The following is a 22,225-nucleotide window of genomic DNA, read 5'->3' as shown; positions in this document are numbered from 1 at the left end:
CTACTGCTGTTTCTAAATTTGTTCATCTGAATAGAAGTTATTGCAGTGAGAAATGCAGTGGAAGGAGCTGACTCAGAAGTGTATGAGTGTGTGCGCCTAGGCGGCTCAGTTGGTTAAGCATCTGCCTTCGGCTCAGGTCCTGATCCCAGGGTTCTGGGATCGAGTCCCACATCGGGCTCCTTGCTCAGTGGGGAGCCTGCTTCTCCCTCTGCCTGTACTCCCCCTGCTTGTGCTCTCTCTCTCTCTGACAAATAAGTAAATAAAATCTTAAAAAAAAAAAAAAGAAGTGTAAGAGTGGGGCAGCTGGCTTTCTACTTGGCTGGGGATGTTATTTCCCTTTTTTGGGCCTCAGCTTTCCCATTTGTAAAATGAGGTTATTAACAGCCCCACTCTCTTAGGTGTGGGAAGGCTTTGAGAATTTTGTGTAGCTAGGAAAATTATTGAACATTATTGCTGATGTGATTGTCCATTGCTATGTAAAAAAGCACCCCAAAACTTAAGAGTTTAAAACAACCATTTTATTTGTTCATGATTGTGCTGTGTAGGCTGGGCTCAGGTGGGTGGTTTTTGCTGGTGATCACCCTGATGGTTGTAGTCAGCAGACAGGTTGGTTAATGGCTGGGATTCTGACTCTCCTCATTTGGTCTCTCTAGTCATTCTTATATGGTCGTTCAGGGCGTAAAAGAACAAGCATTCCAAGAGGATAAGCCAGTGTGAAAGCATTTATTAAGTCTCTGCTTGCATTGTGTTTACTGATGTCCCATTGGCTAAAGTTTGTCATGTGGCCAAGCCCACTGTCAATGTGAGAAAAGACTACGTAAGAGTGACTATTGGGAATTGTGGTTCATTGCGGGCCCTCAAAGTAATGGTCTAGCATAATTATTTCATGGTATCTGACCAATGGCTAGAATAGGGGGAGTATGCTTTTACCTGCAGCATGAAATCTGATGGTCCATGAATCTTCCCACTCAGAATTCGCTCTCCTGACAAATTGGCCTAGAATCTTTTTGTTTTTTGTTCTTAATAAATCTTTATTTAAAAAAAAACTTCAAAACTGAAATTGTTATATAAGAAGATTGCCAGCCTTTTTACATTGTTTTAGAACATGACTGTTTTTTGGGTTTTTTAAATTTAAATTCAATTAATTAACATGTAATGTATTATTTGTTTCAGGGGTACAAGTCTGTGATTCACCAGTCTTATACCCAGTGCTTATTACAACACATACCCCCCCTAATGTCCATCACCCACTTACCCATCCCTTTACCCCCCTCCGCTCCAGCAACCCTTGGTTTGTTTCCTAAGATTAAGAGTCTTTTATGGTTTGTCTCCCTCTTTGGTTTCTTCTTATTTCATTTTTCCTTTCTTCCCCTATGATCCCCTGCCTTGTTTCTTAAATTCCACATATGAGTGAGATCATATGATCATTGTCTTTCTCTGATTGACTAATTTTGCTTAGTGTAATACCCTCCAGTTCCATCCACGTCATTGCAAATGTCAATATTTCATTTTTTTGGCTGTGTAATATTCCATTTTGTGTGTGTGTGTGTGTGTGTGTGTGTGTGTGTATGCATGCCACACCTTCTTTATCCATTCATCTGTTGATGGACATCTGGGCTCTTTCCATAGTTTGGCTACTGTGGACACTGCTGCTATGAACATTGGGGTGCAGGTGCCCCTTCAGATCACTACATTTGTATCTTTGGGGTAAATACCCAATAGTGCAGTTGTTGGGTTGTAGGGTAGCTCTATCTTCTTTCTTTCTTTCTTTCTTTCTTTCTTTCTTTCTTTCTTTCTTTCTTTCTTTCTTTCTCTCTCTCTCTCTCTCTCTCTCTCTCTCTCTCTCTCTTTCTTTCTTTCTTTCTTTCTTTCTTTCTTTCTCTCTCCCCCTCCCTCCCTCCCTCCCTTCCTTCCTTCTCTTTGGTGGGCAACAAAGCAAGGTTTATTGAGCAATAGTAAAGTGATAGTACAAAGCTGCTGATGATGCGGGAAAGTCAGGTTCTTGTCTCACGGAGTCGAAGAATGAACCTGTGGACAAAGGAGAGTCAGCAAAGCGATGGAAGTTTAATAAGCAAGGATACAGAAAAAGCTCTCAGGGGGCGCCTGGGTGGCGTAGTCATTAAGCGTCTGCCTTTGGCTCAGGGCGTGATCCCAGCGTGCTGGGATCGAGCCCCACATCAGGCTCCTTCTCTAGGAGCCTGCTTCTTCCTCTCCCACTCCCCCTGCTTGTGTTCCCTCTCTCGCTGGCTGCCTCTGTCAAATAAACAAACAAATAAATAAATAAATCTTAAAAAAAAAAAAAAAAAGCTCTCAGGAGTGAGAGGGGCACCGACAGTGTTACCTGGGTAGCTCTGTTTTCAACTTTTTTAGGAACCTCCATACTGTTTTCCAGAGTGGCTGCATCAGCTTGCATTCCCACCAACAGTGTAGGAGGGTTCCCCTTTCTCCACATCCTCGCCAACATCTGTCCTTTCCTGACTTGTTGATTTTAGCCATTCTGACTAGTGCGAGGTGGTATCTCATTGTGGTTTTGATCTGTGTTTCCCTGATGACAGGTGATGCTGAGCATTTTTTCATGTGTCTGTTGGCCATTTGGATGTCTTCTTTGGAGAAATGTCTGTTCATGTCTTCTGCCCATTTCTTGACTGGATTATTTATTCTTTGGGTATTGAGTTTGATAAATTCTTTATAGATTTTGGATACTAGCCCTTTATCTGATATGTCATTTACAAATATTTTCTCCCATTCTGTCAGCTGTCTCTTGGTTTTGTTGACTGTTTCCGTTGCTGTGCAAAAGCTTTTTTTTTTTTTTAAATATTTTATTTATTTATTCGACAGAGATAGAGACAGCCAGCGAGAGAGGGAACACAAGCAGGGGCGTGGGAGAGGAAGAAGCAGGCTCATAGCAGAAGAGCCTGATGTGGGGCTCGATCCCATAACGCCGGGATCACACCCTGAGCCGAAGGCAGACGCTTAACCGCTGTGCCACCCAGGCGCCCCAGTGCAAAAGCTTTTTATCTTGATGAAGTCCCAATAGTTCATTTTTGCCTTTGTTTCCCTTGCCTTTGGAGACGTGTCTAGCCAGAAGTTGCTGCAGCCAAGGTCACAGAGGTTGCTGCCTGTGTTCTGTTCTAGGATTTTGATGGATTCCTGTCTTACATTTAGGTCTTTCATCCATTTCAAGTCCATTTTTGTGTATGGTGTAAGAAAATGGCCCAGTTTCATTCTTCTGCATGTGGCTGTCCAATTTTCCCAACACCATTTGTTGAAGAGACTGTTTTTTTTTTTTTAAGATTTTATTTATTTATTCGACAGAGATAGAGACAGCCAGCGAGAGAGGTAACACAAGCAGGGGGGGTGGGAGAGGAAGAGGCAGGCTCATAGCGGAGGAGCCTGATGTGGGGCTCGATCCCATAACGCCGGGATCACGCCCTGAGCCGAAGGCAGACGCTCAACCGCTGTGCCACCCAGGTGCCCCATGAAGAGACTTTTTTTTCCATTGGATATTCTTTCCTGCTTTGTTGAAGATTAGTTGACCGTAGAGTTGAAGGTCCATTTCTGGGTTCTCTATTCTGTTCCATTGACCTATATGTCTGTTTTTCTGCCAGTACCATGCTGTCTTGATGATTACAGCTTTGTAATAGAGCTCGAAGTCTGGAATTGTGATGCCACCAGTTTTGGTTTTCTTTTTCAACATTCCTGTGGCTATTCAGGGTCTTTTCTGGTTCCATACAAATTTTAGGATTATTTGTTCCAGTTTGAAAAAAGTTGATGGTATTTTGATAGGGATTGTATTAAAGGCATAGATTGCTCTAGGTAATGTAGACATTTTAACAATATCTGTTCTTCCAGTTCATGAGCATGAAACGTTTTTTTTTTCCATTTCTTTGTGTCTTCTTCAATTGCTTTCATGAGTATTCTATAGTTTTCTGAGTACAGATCCTTTGCCTCTTTGGTTAGGTTTATTCCTAGGTATCTTATGGTTTTGGGTGCAATTGTAAATAAGATCGACTCCTTAATTTCTTTTTCTTCTGTCTCATTGGTGTATAGAAATCTAACTGATTTCTGTGCATTGATTTTATATCCTGCCACTTTACTGAATTCCTGTATGAGTTCTGATAATTTTGGGGTGGGTCTTTTGGGTTTTCCACATACAGTATCATGTCATCTGCAAAGAGTGAGAGTTTGACTTCTTCTTTGCTGATTTGGATGGCTTTTATTTCTTTTCGTTGTCTGATTGTTGAGGCTAGGACTTCTAGTACTATGTTGAACGGCAGTGGTGATAATGGACATCTCTGCCATGTTCCTGACCTTAGGGGAAAAGCTTTCAGTTTTTCCCCACTGAGAATGATATTCGGTGTGTTTTTCACAGATGGCTTTTATGATATTGAGGTATGTAGGGTATGTACTCTTTATCCCTACACTGTGAAGAGTTTTAATCAAGAAAGGATGCTGTACTTTGTCAAATGCTTTTTCTGCATCTATTGAGAGGATCATATGGTTCTTGTCCTTTCTTTTATTTATGTAGTGTATCACACACTGATTGATTTGTGGATGTTGAACCAACCTTGCAGCCCAGGAATAAATCCCACTTCGTTGTGGTGAATAATCCTTTTAATGTACTGTTGGATCCTATTGGCTAGTATTTTGGTGAGAATTTTTGCATCCATATTCATCAGGGATATTGGTCTGTAATTCTCCTTTTTGGTGGGGTCTTTGTCTAGTTTTGGGATCAAGGTAATGCTGGCCTCATAAAGAATTTGGAAGTTTTCCTTCCATTTCAATTGTTTGAAACAGCTTTAGAAGAAGAGATATTAATTCTTTAAATGTTTGGTAGAATTCCCCTGGGAAGCCATCTGGCCCTGGGCCCTTGTTTGTTGGGAGATTTTTGATTACTGCATCAATTTCCTTGCTGGTTATGGGTCTGTTCAGGTTTTCTATTTCTTCCTGGTTCAGTTTTGGTAGTTTATACATCTCTAGGAATACACCCATTTCTTCCAGGTTGTCTAATTTGTCAGCATATAGTTGCTCATAAGATGTTCTTATGATTGTTTGTATTTCTACAGTGTTGGTTGTTATCTCTCCTCTTTCATTCATGATTTTATTTATTTGGGTACCTTTTCTTTTCTTTTTGAGAAGTCTGGCCAGGGGTTAATCAATCTTATTAATTCTTTCAAAGAGCCAGCTCCTAGTTTCGTTGATCTGTTCTACTGTTCTTTTTGGCTTCTATTTCATTGATTTCTGCTCTAATCTTAATTATTTCTCTTCTCCTGCTGGGTTTAGGCTTTATTTGCTGTTCTTTCTCCAGCTCCTTTAGGTGTAGGGTTAGGTTATGTATTTGAGAACTTTCTTATTTCTTGAGAAAGGCTTATGGTGCTATATACTTCCCTCTTAGGACCGAAATTGGCCTAGAATCTGATGTTACGTTTGCTTTGCAGCTTTGGCCTGGCAAGACTAGGCTTTCAGAAACCAGATTAAGTTTCAACCCATGGTACCAATCCAAATAATCGATATGGCTGCCCATGTGTGGAGAAGGATTCCGTAGTAGGCAGGGGGACAGAGTGTCCTGATTGTTCAGGCCTGAGTCAGGTGCCATCACCAGAGCCAGGGGAATGGGGTTAGCCCACTCTGAACTAATAATAGTAATATTAATAAGAGGTGACATTTAGTGAGTGTTTACTGTGCATCAAGTACTCTTCTAAATATTTTAAGTGAATTGACTTATATAATCCTCCCAAGAACTCTGTGAAGTAGATATTATTTTCTTTTCTTCTTTTTTTTTTTTTTTAAGATTTTATTTATTTGACAGAGAGAGAGAGACAGCCAGCGAGGGAGGGAACACAAGCAGGGGGAGTGGGAGAGGAAGAAGCAGGCTTCCAGCGGAGGAGCCTGTTGTGGGGCTCAATCCCAGAATGCTGGGATCACGCCCTGAGCCGAAGGCAGATGCTTAACGACTGAGCCACCCAGGTGCCCCTATTTTCTGTATTTCTTATATGAGGCACAGAGACATTAAGGAACTTTCCCAGGTTTCACACAGCTAGTAAAGGGCAGAGCCAGGATTCAAACCCAGGCAGTCTGACTTTAGTATCCATAGTTTATGGCCTGGATCAAGAATGGGAGTGGAAGTTCATAGCAAAGTCAGGTGCTGATATCAAGAATAGGGGAAATGATACTGTGCAGGCAAAAATAGTATCTATAACCTACAACCACCCATTAATAGCCATAAAAAGATAATGTGCCACTTAGAGCACAATTTAAAGAACACTTTATGTTCTTTTTGTAGATATCTGTGTACTTGGGTATCTTCCTGTCTGTTCCAGTTGTGATTTTTTTAAGCCTCTGTGTCCTTTTCTTGGATCTAAGCTAAATTCTTGGGTCACCTGGGCTAGAGTTCCTGAGGTACAACCGCAAATAAGAACATCTGATCAAGAACTCTTAAAAGAATATGGAGAAGTGGATTTGGAGAAGTAGTGGAGAACATGAAGGGGAATGTGGTGGACAACTCTTACAGAAATGCACCTGGGAGGCAAGGACTGAAACAAGGTTGATGGGAAAGTCTCAGGAAGTGTGAATGACTCTTCTGAATATTGGGGGTGGGGAGGGGGGTGGCAGGCCTCATGTATCTGTCATTTTCTGAGCACTCAATCTCTTTTGAATAAGATACTATAGCGATGGCTTTTCTCATTAGAACAAATGCCACGGACATACAACCTTCCTCGTTTATATTTCTTCTAATGTGCTTCTGCTTGAGCAAGTGAGCCCTTAATGTCAATTTCAATTAATGTTGCTGCATCTGATCTTGGTGTTGCGGCTCATGTATGCAGTGGTGGGGGTGTGTGTGGGGGGGGAGAAGGTCACTGGAAAGTGGGAGGAGGTGCCCCCTCTTGTTAGGAGGCTGAAAGTCCCTGGTGAAGGAGGCATTGGGAGGGAATGTATGGAATGATTTGCTCCCTACTTAATGAAGATCATACTTTAAAGATGCCAGCCTGTCTACTGTTTGACAAATTTGGAGACCTAGTAGTAAGGCAGAGAGGAGAGATAGGGCTCTAGGGCTGAGCCAGGAGGAATGAAAGACAAACAACCTTCCATTAACCTATATGAAAGCTTCCCCCATAAACTTGAGCCAGCAGTAGCAGGGTTGGGGACCATATGCTCCAGTCCTGCTATCTGCTGTCATGGGGGGCCTTCTGATTCTGCCACATGCACTTCCTCCCTCCCAGCTGGGATGGCTCAAAGCTGGTGGTCTCACAACAGCATGGATGTGACCTGAGCTCAGCACTGCAGTGGGATGGAGCAGAGTTTGGGGTGGAGAAGACAGGACAAAATTCAGGGGAAGGTACAGACGGTCACAGCTTGCCCACTTTCCCTCCTTCTCTTCCTTTCTAACAAAGGGAATTCCTTTGTTCGGGAAAGATATGGATTTATGTTCTCCAAGAGAAGAGCCTCAGAAACAAATCTCTTTCCTTCGAGAAGTCAGAGCTCTCGTTTCTTCATCCCCTTTATCATCAACAACAATCATTAGAAGAGCTTACTATTTCTTGAGGACCTTCTATGTGTCAGGGACACTATACACATTATTGCTAATCTTCCCAACTTTCAAGGCAAATGTAATTTATGCACATTTTACAGAGAAGAAAATTGGGGGCTTAGAGAGCCTGAGAAACTTGTCCAGTACGAGGCAGTGTTGGGGTTGGAACTGAGGCCTATTCATTTGTTATCTGGCTCTGATGTTATCAATTACAGAACGCTAGGGAGGTTTGGGCTTCTGGCTAAGATTTGCCAATGGGTGCATCCAAAATGAGATATGTCTTCTATTCTTTTCAGATGTCCCTCTTGGGAAGGATTAAATACAGAGTTTAATCTGCCCTGGACTAAAAGTCAAGATGAGAGGTCTCCAGCCCTGGTTCTGCAACTCTTCTAATGGACAGCTTTCAGCGTTCATGATATGTGAGTTACCCTCTCTAGGTCTCATTTCTCTGTCTGTAAAATGGGTGAGTTGGACTAAACACTACCAAGGATCGGTTTAGTCCAATCCAACCTGACAGCGCTTAGGGGGGCTTCTTGTTTGACTGTGCTGGAAGGATACAAAGATTGACAAGACATGCCTCCATTCTCTAGGTAAGCTGGATGTGTGTTCTCTAATAGTTATAAGGGGCAACAAAACTTGGAGAGTGGAACCTTTCATTTAAACTTAGCTAGTGGCAAGTGTGCATGGCAGGGGAGATGAGGTAAGCTTCACTGAGGAGAGAAATGCTCCTCCCCTTCTCTGACCATGTGGTTCCAATGGGGGCTGCCATCTTTTTATCCATCCCACATCCCTATAGACAATGAATGATTGGTTACAGAGTGGGCACTTGGCTCAAGCTGGGCCAGTCACAGTTACCAGTTACCAGCAGTGGATAATTGGTCTCAGGATGAGCCCCTACTCACGTTGGGCTAATCAACGTCCTTGCTTAAAATTCTGTCATTAAGACTGGAAGCACACAGCTTCAGGCTGTCTGGTGGGCAGCTGAGAGTTGTGAGTGCTGAGAGCTGTGGCAGCTGTGTCCAGCCTTTAGCAGAAAAGCTTACATGCAGAGAGAAGGAAAGACAAGGACTGGGGAGGAGCTAGCAACATCTGTGTCCCTGGTCCCGGCACCTCAGCTGAGCTCCTAGTACACTCCAGATAAATTCCTTTTCTACTTCTATAAGCCTGAGTTCATTCCCCACCTCACTAGTTGGCCACCATGAACCCTGGCTATATCCTGGGGCTTTGGGTCAATGCTGGGGGGCTACTCCTTACCCCAATCAGGGAAGCACCAAAAAAATGTTTATTTTCAACCTGGTGGACAGGAAGGAGGGAGCGCCATTCCCACTGGAAAGTGCATTAGCATGGAAGGCAGGAATCCCTTCCTGTCACTGAACCTTAGGCAAATTTCTATGCCTTTTTTTTTTTTTTAAGATTTTTAATTTATTTGAGAGAGAGCACAAGCAGGCAGAGCAGCAGGCAGAGGGAGAGGGAGAAGCAGACTCCCCACTGAGCAGGAAGCCCGAAGTGGGGCTTGAACCCAGGACTCTGGGATCATGTCCTGAGCTGAAGGCAGACGTTTAACCAACTGAGCCACTCACGTGCCCCTCTATGCCTTTCTGAACCTCAGTTTCCATATTTGTAAAATGGGACCTGGAACATAATGATGATTCTCAAACTGTGTTCCGCAACACCCTGGAATTTTGTGGAGGGACTACAGCTTAATGAGGGAGTTTATGACTGGGGGGGTGGGAGGGCCTAGTAGGCCAGACTCTGGGTTCCCTTCCCCTACTCAAAACCACCTCCCTCCCCCTTCTGTTTTATTCACTGCCTTTCTATGTAAGGTCTGGCTTAAAAGAGGGTTCTATAGCTTAACTGGTTTGAAACCCCTGGATGAGAAGTCTTTGAAGACCTTTCTAGTTTTTCTAGTTCATGATTTCATGGGTTACAGGAAAAAGAATAACCTTCACACTGATGATAAAACTATTTTGAGTGTTTGCTTGCTCTAGGTCAGGCACTGTGCTAAGTGGCTTACATATATTTATTTTTAAAAATCCTTACAGCAATGCTCTAATGTGGGGAATTAATTATCCCCATTTTGCAGATAAGAACCTGGGACTTCAAGGGCACCAGGGTGGTTCAATCAGTTAAGCGTCTGCCTTTGGCTTAGGTCATGATTCCGGGATCCTGGGATTGAGCCCCACGTTGGGCTGTCTCCTCTGCCTACCCCCCGCTTATCCACGCATGCTCGCTGTCTCAAATAAATAAAAATCTCTCTAAAAAAAAAAAAAAAAAAAGAACCTGGGACTGCAGAGGTGAAGTAATTTGCTCAAGAGCACACAGCTGGTAAGTAGTGAAAGGATGTTTGGATCAAAATTGATTAGCAGGCACGAACTAGCAGTTCACAGGCCAAACTCAGTCCTAAGATGTGAGTCTTTTGGCCAGAACAGTGCTCTTTTAATTTGAATTAGTTCCCAGCCCTTAAAAATCAGATGATTTCATATAAAAATCTGGACTTAAGAGGGTTTTTTTAATGTTTTTGTTTTGTTTTTTTCTTTTAAGACCTGGCAACCGGCAATAATACTGGGCATCTCTATCCCACATGTGTAGTAGCTGCCTCCTTTAGAAGGAGCGTGAACTCCCAGCTTACTACAGACCCTATTACTCTTTATTATCTTACACCTGACCCACTTTGCTCATTTATGGTACCTGCCTTGCCCTGAGACGTCTGATTTTCAACCTCTGTTCTAATGACAAGCCTGTGTATTCCTCAGTGACTTCTTACATCCCTCCATTTCCATTTGCTCCTTCTCCATGTCCTGCTGATTCTCCCTTACCACCTCTCCCTCATCTGTCCCTCCCTCCTAATTCACCTGCCTTCCTCATCTGCCTTCATTCCTTGCCTCCAATGAAGACACCTGTTGGGTCCTTCTGCTCTGCCCTCTTTCACATCCATCTTCCTTATCCTAGCTCGGGTAGCTGTACAAACCTCACGGTCAAATCTTTGAAGAGAGATTCAGCCATTCAGGGTGAGCTCACAGGGCAGAATTAGTGGGCAGGGAGAAGAAGAGGTTGAATGTATGCCTTGGGACTCAGCTGGTCCTGGGTTCAAATTCTGATTCCTTTGCCTACCATCTGTGAGATACTGGCGGTGTCACGCTTTTCATCTGTGAAATGAAGGCAAAACAACACAAAGTTGAACCAGATTACTTCTAAAGTTAGTTCCGACCTTGACACTTTATCATTTTAAAGCAACCTCTGCTCAAAGCTTTTCAGTGATTCCCACTACCTACCAAGTTGAGTGTAGAAACCAGTTCCTCTAGATACCAGTCTAGCCTATCTTTTATATCTCATCTTTCTCAACTAAGCTCATACCTTGTGCTAGCTCTTACATTCCTGCCTTTACACTTGCTATTACCCCTATCTGGAATACCCTCCAGCATTCTGTAAACAAACTCCCCATAAAAATGTGAGGTGTTATACCTCCACCTGTTGAACCCTACTCATCTGTTAGGAAATTTGTTTTCATTGCAAGTTACAAAAACCCCAGCTAAAGCTACTCAAACCATAAAGACATATTGGTTCCAGAGGTGGGTCAAGCTTCAGGTATGGTTTTATCAGGTCTCTGGCTCATTTTTTTCTACAATATTTTCTTAGTCCTGCCCTCCTCCATGTGATGGCTTTATTTCTCTGGCTGGCTTTCCCTTGTGGTCGCTGCGATGGTCAATTTTACGTGTCAACTTGTCTGGGCTAAGGCATGCCCAGATAGGTGGTAAAACATTTCTGGGTGTGTCTGTGAGGGTGTTTCTGGAAGAGATTAGCATTTGAACCGGTACACTAAGATCACCCTCACCAATGCAGGTGGGTGTCATCCAATCTGTTGAAGACAGAATAGAATAAAAAGGCAAATTTGCTCTTTGCTTGAACTGACATCCATCATCTCTTGCCCAGGACATTGGACATGACTGCTCCTGGTTCTTGGGCTTTTGGACTTGGACTGAATTATATACCACTGGCCTTGCTGGCTCTCTAGCTTGTAGATGGCAGATCATGGGACTTCTTGGCCTCTATAACTATGTGAGCTAATTCCTATCATCAATCTATTTTTTTTTTTTTTTTACTTTTTAAAAAGATTTATTTGAGAGAGAGAGAGAGGGAAAATGAATGTGCACACAAGCGGGAGGGGCAGAGGGAAAGAGAATCCCAAGCAGACTCCACCCTGCACCCTGAGCATGGAGCCCGATGTGTGGCTTGATCTCAAGACCCCAGATCATCTCCCTTCATGCTCTAATCTTCAGGGATTTTTCTGGACAACACAGAGTATTCCTAACACTTCTGTTTAATTCATAGTCATTCATTCAACAAATGCTCATTCTAGGGACTGAGGAATGAGCAAAACAGACAAAATCCTGTCTTTGTGAAGATCACAAAAAATAAAGAAGAAGGTGGGGACAGGAGAGAGACAACAAACAAACGAACATATAATATTTCAGTTGGTAATATCCAGCAGGTGGAAAAATCCAGCAGGAAAGGGTACAGAGAAGTAGGGTGTTGCTATTTTATTTTCTAAAGATTTATTTATTTTTGGGTGAGTGAGTGAGCGAGCAGGAGGAGGGGCAGAGGGAGAGGGAGAGAGAGAATCTCAAGCAGACTCTGCCCTGAGTGGAGAGCACGATATGGGGCTCAAGCTCATGATCCTGAGATCATGACCTGAACTGAAACCAAGAGTCAGACGCTCAACCAGCTGAGCCACCCAAGCACTCCAGGGTGTTACTATCTCATTTATTTTTTAATTTTTAAAAAAGATTTTATTTATTTATTTGACACAGAGAGAGAGAGCACAAGCAAGGGGAGCAGCAGGCTGAGGGAGAGAGAGAAGCAGGCTCCCCACTGAGCAAGGAGCCCCACACGGGGCTCAATCCCTGGATCATGACCTGAGCTGAACACAGATGCTTAACCGACTGAGCCACCCAGGCGCCCCGTGGTGTTGCTATTTCAAATGTGGGCCAGGGGAGGCCTCTCTGAGGAAGTGACATTTGAGTGGAAACCTGAAGGAGTGAGCCATGCCTACATCTGGGAGGGGAGCATTTGAGGCACACACAACAGCAAGTGCAGAGGCCGCGAAGTTAGCAGTATGCTTGGCATGTTAGAAGAACAGCAAGGCCAGTGTGACTGGAGCAGAGTAAGAGGAGGTGAAAGCAATACAATAGGGGATAAGGTCAGAACAGTAGCAGAGGGCAGATCAGGACCTTTGAAGCTATGAATATAATCCTTAGTGCCAGCAGGAAGAGGATTGTCACCTGCAGAGGCAAGTTTTATAATCCAGGCTATGAACAGGGAGGGGTGAACACCTGGTGATGGGGCTGATGGGAGGTCAGAGAAAGCCTCTCAGAGGAGGTGGTTCTTGAGCTGAGTTTTGAAGGATGAACAGGAGGCATCTAGGCAGAAGGGGAGGAGCAGTCCAAGTGGAGGATGCTATAAGAGGGTGCTGAGAGACTGTGGTGTATTCAAGCACACATTGTAAGGCCAGTACAAAGGGAGGGAGGCAAGTAGCCAGGAGCAGCCAGAAACAGAGCAGAGGAGATTGGCAGGGACCAATTCCTTAATTGGTTGATTGATTCATTCACTCAAGTGTTTATTGAACATTATGTCTATCCCAGCCATTGCGCCAAGTCTGGTAACAGTGATGTACTCAACCAAAGATTCTTGGTCTCATGGAACTTACCTTCTAGTGGGGAGACAGACAGAAACACACAGACCAAGAAATGACAAGACTGAGAAATGCAATGAAGGAAATGAACAAGAGGCCAAACTAGAGAACATCTTCAGGTGGAGTGTTCAGGAAAGTCCTCTCTGAGGAGGTGATATTTAAACAGAGACTTGAGGCGTAAGAAGGAACCAGTTAGAAGAGGTAGGGGAAGAATGTTCCTGGCCTTGGTCTCAGTGTCACTGTCTCTCTAATTTGATTTCTCTTCCTCTAAAGGGAGACACAATGGTCATCAAACAACACAAGCGGAGTTGTACTTGTTGGTCTGGCAGGACCAGGATTCCATTCAAATTCTGTCGTTTTTAGGACTCCCGTCTCTTTAGGCAGGTTCTGGGGGGTAGCAATGTGAAAAATTCAATCATGAAATCACAGGTCGGCCGCATGGAGAATTTGGACAGTTCCTGGCCCTCAAGGTAGTCTATAGCTGAGGATTGAAGGGCAACGGTCTTCGTGGGTTCTTGGAAGACCCCTCCGGCTAGTCCTTGGAAGCTGGAACACTGATTTGGGTGAGAGTTTCCGACAGGAGAAATATTCAGTAGAGAGGACCACCACCCAGATCGGGTTATAAAACATTGCCCGCACCCTAGAAGGGCAAAAGTATTTGGATTTAACCTCCTTTGAAGGTGGGAGTGGCACGTCCTCCCCAAACCCAACCCAACCGCGGCCTCTCGGCCCTGTCCTAGCCTAGGCTGCGAGGACCTATCCTCGCGCAGTCCCCGCACCTGGTTCCCTGAAAGTGAAAGGACCTGAAGCTTCTTCCTACTGCGTCCCTTACGCACTCCTCGGGCACCGCCGCCTTCCCCCCCCCCCCAACTTGTTTGGGTCCCATCTCCAGGCCCCGCCCACCCCAGCACCAGCCTCGCGACCCGCCTTCGGGTCACGCCTCCTTCCGGCTCATCCCCAGAATGGCCACCTTTGGGCCCCCTCCTCCCTGTTCTGCTTCCGGGCCCGCCTCCTTCTGTCCCGCTAAAATTTTTCCTCCCTTCTGGATCTCTCTTCGGCCCCGTCTCCCGCCCCCTCTTCTAAGGGCTCCGCTTTCTCCAGCCTCGCCTCGGTCTCCCTCCACCCTTGACTCCTCCTATGGGAACGGCCTCGGTTTAGCCCCACCCACAGCCCCTCCTTTCAAGCGCGGCCGTGGCTCCTGGCTCCGCGCGGCCTCCACGGTCTTCCATACCTGCCTTGCGCTTCTCTCGTCTCTGGCATCACCACCCTCTCAGCCCTGCCCCGCCTTCGGCTCGCTTATTGGTGTAGGAGAGTCTTTCTCTCTCCCCGCCCTTAGCCCCGCCTCCCCAGGCTCCCTCCTCAGTCCCTCCTCCCTGCCAGGCCCCGCCTTCCTCTTCTCCCCGCCGGAGCTCTGGACCTTTCCAAAACGAGGCTGAGGGGGTGGGGAGAGCCCATGCGCTCGGGAAGCCGGGCAGTGTCAGGGTGGGGCTGCGGACTCCTAGCGCTTGTGTCACAGTGTCCTTCCCTGGAGACCGAGTCGGGCATGTGGAGGAAGGGCCCGGGGCCAGGGCTGGAGCGGCGGGCGGGGCCAAGCTGAGGAAAGCCGTTCAGGGCGCCCCCACCCCCGTGCTTTTCAGTGGTGCCGGCCGAGGGAAGGACTCGCGGCTGCGGGGCTCGCGCCGCTGTCAGTGCGGCGGGGCGCGCGAGCGGCGCGGGCGCAGGGCGGGCGCAGCCGAGAGAAGCTGAGGGGGCGGCAGCGGCGGTAGGGGCGACTCCCGCGCGTGTGCTCAGCTCCTCACGCCGCGGCCGGGGCCGCCTCCCTGCTTCTCCTCTCCCTCCCTTCCGCCCCCGAGTGCGGCGGCACCGCCTCCTTCCGCGCCGCGCGGCTTCCTCCAGACCTCTCGGCTCGGGTGAGTGGGGGCCACGGGCGTCTCCTTAGGGGTGCGGGGGAGTGTTCCTTGTTCCTTTTCGGCCGCCCACCTCTTCGCGAGGGTTGCTGCCTATTTTTAGAAACTCTTTTTTCAGCGATTCTGTATGTCCCGGGAGCGTGAGTAACTCCCGTCCCCCTCCCCCCGCACCTCCCCCCAAACCCCGTGTCGCTGGCCAGGCCCACCCGCGCCTGCCCCCGGCCGCCTGGCGTTCCCTGGCTGCTTCCTCCTCGCGGGCCGGGCCTGGGCCAGGAGTTGGCAGGGTGGGCCCGCGCCCGCTCGGAAGTTGGAGTCTTTGTGCTCGCGCCCCGCCCCGCCCGGCGAGGGGAGGAGGGAGGGAGCGGAGCGGAGCGGAGCGGAGCGGAGGCCGCGCCGGGGAGGCCTGGGCGGGCCCGACCCGGGCTCTAGCCCCGACCCGGGCTCTAGCCCCGGCCCGGGCTCCTTCCGGCTCTCCCTCCCGGGCTGGGGCTGCCGGCTCCCCGAGGCGCGCAGAACTGGCCCTGCCTCGCGTCCCACGGGCCTGAGCGCCGCCTCGACCCCCACCGCTGCCGTTGCTGGGCTCGCTGCACACCTTGGGGCTCCGAGAGCAGCAACAACGCGCCCTCGAGCTGGGGCGGTGTTCCGCACTTCACGCAGCCCCCTGGGCGGCCGAGCTTCAGTTTGCCCCTCCGTAAGATGGGGGAAAGAAAGTCGCTTCGCAGGATGTTTGTGGATTTAGGGAACTAGTTTGTGAAGGAAGTGTTTAATACCAACAGGTAACATTTAATGGACTTGACTAGGAACTTCGTAAGCCTTATTTCATTGAATGCTCAGGACGGCCTCCTGGGGTTGTCCTCCCCTTTACAAAAGCAGAAGTCAGGGCACGGAGAGGTAAAATAATTTGCTCCAAATCACAGTTTAGTAGCCACAGAAGTGGAAAGCCGTGGTACTAGTACCTGTTATTTATTTCTTAGTGTGAGCTTGTGTGCTTTCTTAGTGCAGAGAGGATTCTGACTTACCCTCGGGTCACTCCGTTTTCCCTGACTCATAGTATAGTGTCCACTATACTATGGATGAAATCCCATTCTGGGGATACGGGAGGTCCGAGGGGAAGGAAATTACAGTGAATGTCTTGCTAGTATTTCCCGTTAGAATTTGATGAATGTTGGGGACTCCAGATCTCAAGCACAACTGAAGTTCTCTGGGGTTTTGGCTCAAGGAAGGCTTAAGTCATTTTAACAGTGAGGTCTGTCCTTTATCTTATTTATGGCATGTTCCTCCCCTCCTCCCCCAAACCTTGCGTGTTTTCTATAGTGTTGAGATTTACAGCTTCTACTTGGGGGGAGGAGAAGCAGGAAGTGGCTCAAGTCAAGTGCTTCAACTCCCTGCCTTCAAATAGGGCTTTATTTTTCCTATTTTCCAATAAGACCCAAGAGGGGTAAAAGTGAACTAAGATTAACTTTGGCAAGTTTCTAGTTTTCCAGTGTGTTTGATTCCTATTGTGGGAAGTGTCTAAAAATCAGAGTTCCTAGGCCACATCTTGAAGGAGTCTCTTGATGTTTGCATTAGTTTCTTTGGAATCTGGAGGTCTGTTGTGCTCCCCTCTTTACAAAATTCTGGATTTAGGAGTTGTGGTATGTAGGCCCTGGAAGGGGTCTTACCATCTGGTTTAACTTTTTTATCTGCCCTAAACCTTTCACCCTGCCCTGTTAAGTGAACACTGGAAAGGGGAAGTAAGTTGTCTAAATTCACAGACTGCCTTAGTGACAGAATCAGAATTAGAATTCCCAGTCTTCTGCTTTGCAGTCCAGTAATCATTTTATTTCTGCCATCCCTTGCCACATTTTGAAGGGGCACTAAATTATTCAGGCCTTAACAGACCAGGAATCCTGAGTAAATTGAAATCTTGAGAAAGTTGTTCAGTTTCAGCCACTCTCTATGCGTCAGGTTTAGCATTAAAAGTAGGTCAGGTTTTGTGCACAGGTGTACCAATTCTCATTAGTCATTACTTTTATCGTATGGTACTTTATGGTTTATAGTACACTTCTGGAATCATACGATTTCTAACCCGGTTCTGTGAGGGACTTCTTAGAGTTTGCTTGACATCTCCTTTTTACAGCTGTAATTGAGAATTGAGACACAGCAAGGTTGGGGCACTTGATTTACTTAGGTCACCAAATTAACAAGTGGTGAGGACAGGACACCTTTCTTGGGCAGAGGATTTGATGTAGCATCATTAATGGAACCACTCATTGTGGCTGTGTGAACCTGTTTGTGTGGGGAGTGTGAGAAATGGCTGTGAAAGTGTATTGTAGTAGTGGAAATAATAGCTAACATTTATTAAGTACTTACTGGGTATCAGTTCCTGGACTAAGGACTTTCTGTGGGGTATCTCATTTATTCCTCAGAGCCGAATGTATGAATTAGGTGTTATTATCCCTGTTTTACAGAGGAGGAAACAGTCTTAGGTTATTGTGACTTGCTCAGGATCATGTAATTGATAACCACAGACAATATAACTTTTAAGCTGGTGTGGGTTTGTTTTTTTTTTACTTTTTTTTTTTTTTGGTAAAAATATACATGAGGTAAAATTTGCCATTTTAACCACTTTTTAAATAGACAGTTCTCTGGCATTAAGTACTTTCACACTGTTGTGCAGCCATCACCACTAACTATCCTTGTCTAAAACTTTTTCATCTTCCCCAGCTGAAACTCTGTACCCATTAAACACTAACTCCCTATTCCCCTCTCCCCCCAGCCCCTGACAACCACCATTCTGTCTCTGAATTTTGACTACTTCAGGTACCTCATATAAGTGAAATCCTACTTTTTTTTGTCCTTTAGTGACTGGCAAAGCTGGTACTTTTTGTGCCTCCCTTGACCTCAGGGTGCTTTGTAAATGCAAAATGATTAGTCCTTATCTGCAGTAGGGTGTGGCATGCGGCCGCAGAGCGGGAACAGAGGCCTGTTTGTACCTCTGGCTAAGCTCTTTTCCCCCTTTTTCCTCTGATCTGTGGATTGAAAAGTTCCTTATTACAGAAGCCTTTTCTGGAGATCTGTGCTGGCCCTTTTTGTATCTTCCAAAGAGACCTCCTATCCTTGAAATAGAACCCAGAGGACTCTCCACCCTTGCCTTGTTTGCACCTGCTTTTCCGACTATCCAGGGTTTGGGCATATCGGGCTGCAGTGATCAAGAATAGCAGCGCTATGACAGCAGCTCGGCTCAAAACTACTCAGAGGATGATTAAATGGATTATCTTTATGAAATGCGCTCTCTCTGCCCTCATCTTTCCATAAAGTCACACAAGAAGGATTAGCTATGGGTTCCTAGATGGTGTTTATGAATACTCACTGCTTGTAGGTGGTTAAGATGGAGTTAAATGGGGGCGCCTGGGTGGCATAGTGGTTAAGCGTCTGCCTTCGGCTCAGGGCGTGATCCTGGCGTTCTGGGATCGAGCCCCACATCAGGCTCCTCTGCTATGAGCCTGCTTCTTCCTCTCCCACTCCCCCTACTTGTGTTCCCTCTCTCGCTGGCTGTCTCTATCTCTGTCAAATAAATAAATAAAATCTTAAAAAAAAAAAAAAGATGGAGTTAAATGCATTTAGCCTTTCAAAACTCCCTTAGGTTTGACTGTTTCTGTTTCTGTGTGTTTTGGAGGTGGTGGAATATGGTGTTTTTGAAGGGTAGTTCGAATTTAGTCCTGATAACCAACAGGGGGTGGGGGTGGGAGGTGTTGGAGAGATGGATAATAGGGCAGCAAACAGATCAGAACATGTTGCACTTTCCTTAAAGATCTGATGGCCTAACATTGCCCATGTATTAAGTCCAAACCCCTGAGTGCGATAATGAGGTCCGAATATGTTGAATTGTTTATTGGATGGGATCTTGTAGTTGAAGGGCTTTTAAAGTCCTGTCGACCAGTCAGCCCTCTGGCCAACATTTGAATTGGCTACTTGCTGAGATTCGGTTTCATTGGACACTTCATTATTAGAAAGTTTTCCATTTACAGAAAAATTATTAAGTATCTGCCATGCACAGTCATAGCTTGGGGATTTGAGTCTATCCAGCCTCGTGGGGAAGGCAGGCAAGGAAACAGGCAATGTGAGAAGTGTTGTGAATAAAGATAAACACTATTAGAGCATAGAGGAATGGTAACTAACCCAGCCTTGGAGGCTTTTTCGGAGAAGTTGGCTAAGTCCAGATCTCAAGAAAAATGGAGACATAAGGCAGGAGGAAAAGAAGAGATTGGAGAGTTGAGAAGGAGACAAAGATAAGATTAGGCAGAAGGAATAGCAAGTCTAGAGATGGTGGTGGTAATAGTTGAGACTTTTGGCCATTTCCTTTATCAGGTTCTACTCTAATATTTTACTGTGTGTTAATTTTTTCCTATAACCACCCCAAGAAGTACATACTGTTATTCCCATTCTGTAGGTGAGGAACAGACCCAGAGGGATTAAATACATCTCTCATATTTCTCAAGATTCCTGGGTGGAGCATAAAGCAAATGATGGGTGGATGTGGCAAGAGATTAGGTGAGACGAGTAAGGTAGGTAGAGCAGAAGCCAAGTCATGAAGGGGCCTTGTTGCCCTGGTTGAGGAATTTGGACTTCATTTTGAGGTGAGGGGGGCCATGCTCCTATGGGCATTTTAGAAGGATATCTCTGGCTACCTGTTTGGGGAGTGGTTTGGAGGGCTAGAGCACCATGGGCAAAAAGACCGGTTAGGGGGAGGCTGTTGTGGTAATACAGGAGGAGAGGATGGTGTTTCAAATGAATGAAGTGTATGTGTAGAAGGAATTGAACAGTGAGACACAAAGATTATTGGTGTGGAGAGTCATCAAGTTTGACTTCTAGATTTCTACCTGGTGCAGTTGTATAGATGGGGATGCTGATTACTGAGGTGAAGACATAGGAGAGGAGGTGGATTTCTCATGCAGGGTTGTCTTATATCTGCTTTCATTTACTTTCTAGTTATTGATTCTAGTTCTCCATGGAGGGGTGGGGGTGGGGGTGGGGGTGTGGGTGAGGGACGGTATTGCACAACATACCTGGTAACTATTCCTGGCTGAATTGGATGATGTAAACACTAGTTAAGAAAAGGAGGAAATATTAGATCCCAGACATTTAGGCCCTGCATAGCTCTGAAAACTGCTTATGTTAGGCTTACATTTTTTCGAGACAATGTCCTTTGGTACTGAGACTCTCTCTATCTGCTAATGTGGCCCTCTCTGTCACCTGTGTTTACTACCTGCTAGGCACTGGGAAAACAAAGTAACATGTAGCTTCAGGAGCTTGCATCCCGAAAGCAGCGGATCTCAGTAGCTTAGATAACAGTGATGGAGTTAGAGGGTGGGGTGGGGTGGGGCAGGTCAGGATGGAGAGGGACCATGAGGGATTTTTTTGGGGACAGGAGTCAGGAGACCCTGCTCTGTACTCCAGTCTTTTCGTCAGGTGGCAAAGGTCCAGGTTTATTCATCTGAATAATGATAGAAAATAATGACTAGATTGACTATAAGGGTCCCTTCTAGCAATAACATTTTATGATTCTAGATGATGATTTAGATAGTATATCTCTTGGAGAGGCATTTTCTTTCCTCCTTTCTCTCTTCTCTTTTTTTTCTTAGGCAGTGGCAGGGGAAAGAGTAGAGGTAGGATTTTCACATGAATGTCTATAAAAACCTAGTTTTTAAAAATTTTAGCTTCATGTATAAAATGTATAACTGGAAGGGGGAGAAGATGACTAGTAATGTTAGCCTGCTGACCTACAACAGCCCAGTAGGTTCTGTAAGGAAAGTTTCAGACCCAAAGTGGCACAAAGCACTTAGACTCTCAGGATTGGGGGTGGGGTGGGCAGTGGGATAAGCTGGGAACCTAGTCATGAGCCTGAGGATCATTTCAGTCTGGTTCCTGCTACTAACTCAGTTTGTGGGCTTGGCCAACTCCTTTCCTTTTCTGGCCAGCCCTGTTTCATCATAAAATAGTCTCAGACCTCCCTGAAATTTTGTAAAAGACCGAAAGGGTGGGAGTCGGAGAGAAAAAAAGGTTTAGAGGTCCTTCTCTATTCATTTTCGTCTCCCTGCTTAAGTGAATAACTAGAGATGGGCATCTGCCCAAGTATCTTTATTATCTTTTCTGTTTCTACAACCTCTTCTTTTTCCTTGGTTTTAGTGTTTTTCTGTTACTTCATAATGGACTTCATGTGAATAAATGGGCTATACCTCATCAGAGGAGGGGGGAAGGTTGGCATATCATCACTAGGTTCTAGTTTATATCCCCAAAAGGTCATTCAGGCTGTCCACTGCCCTTTGCTCTCCATGCAGGGATAAGGGTAGGGAGATTATGGTTGAATATGTAGATTTTTAGGAGGCTCAGACACATGTATTTGGAGTGCTCCACTCACTTACTAAAGTGCAAGTCTCGCCATTCTCCCAGCATGCCCAGTGTGGTTCCACTGGGGGAAATAGCAGGCATTTGATGTTTTCCAAAGACATGTAAATTGTAATTACCTGCTACTCTCTGGGATCTCAGTCTTCCTGTCTAAAACAACAGGGTTGAACTAAATAATCTTGAATGATATTTTTACCTCTTAATAGTATGAATTTCTGGTTTTACATAAGTGGCTTCAGAATTCATCTCTGGAAGGAGAAAGGGCTTTGTTAGAGCATTGAGAATATGTCAGAGGGCTAAAAATTCTGAGTTCACAGATACCTTTTAGTATATAAACAGATGGATATTGCTTTTTAGAGTGGACAGATTGCTGAAAAATTGCTTGTGAGATGAATTTATCAAATTGTCTGCCGAGTTCCATTATAAACTTGGAGCTGTTGTCCCATAGACAAACTTGGAGTCTAAGACTATAAAAAATTATATTTAAAATATGTAGCAAACTGTTTAAAATCATAGAATAAAGAGAAAATTAAAAAAAAAAAAAACACTAAAAGATGCCCAAACAGTACTAGGGCTGGAAAAACACTAGGCCAGAAATTTGCATTTCCTTAGAGCTTTAGCGTTATGAGGTAGATACCTCTACTGAGGTTACCTGGCCCTTGAAATGCCGTCTGTAGAGAGTGAATAGTTCTGTTTATTTGTCGAGGTAAGAAT

The 22,225-nt window shown here is 45.6% G+C and overlaps 1 protein-coding gene across 9 annotated transcripts in view; it reads left to right on the top strand.

The window, feature by feature from the left end:
• Positions 1–22,225, top strand: part of RALY (RALY heterogeneous nuclear ribonucleoprotein) — a 194,975-nt gene that overhangs the window by 100,509 nt on the left and 72,241 nt on the right. For 3 of the 9 annotated variants that reach the window (XM_057312584.1, XM_057312585.1, XM_048222384.2), the window contains one exon: positions 7,825–7,947. The gene's annotated coding sequence lies outside the window, so the exon portion shown is untranslated. The other 6 variants (XM_048222385.2, XM_026503313.4, XM_057312586.1 and 3 more) reach the window with 5 other exon arrangements.

The sequence above is a fragment of the Ursus arctos genome, unplaced genomic scaffold (genome assembly GCF_023065955.2).
Source record: "Ursus arctos isolate Adak ecotype North America unplaced genomic scaffold, UrsArc2.0 scaffold_16, whole genome shotgun sequence".
In the NCBI taxonomy this organism is placed as follows: Eukaryota; Metazoa; Chordata; class Mammalia; order Carnivora; family Ursidae; genus Ursus; species Ursus arctos.
This window is presented reverse-complemented; position numbering and strand designations above follow the sequence as displayed.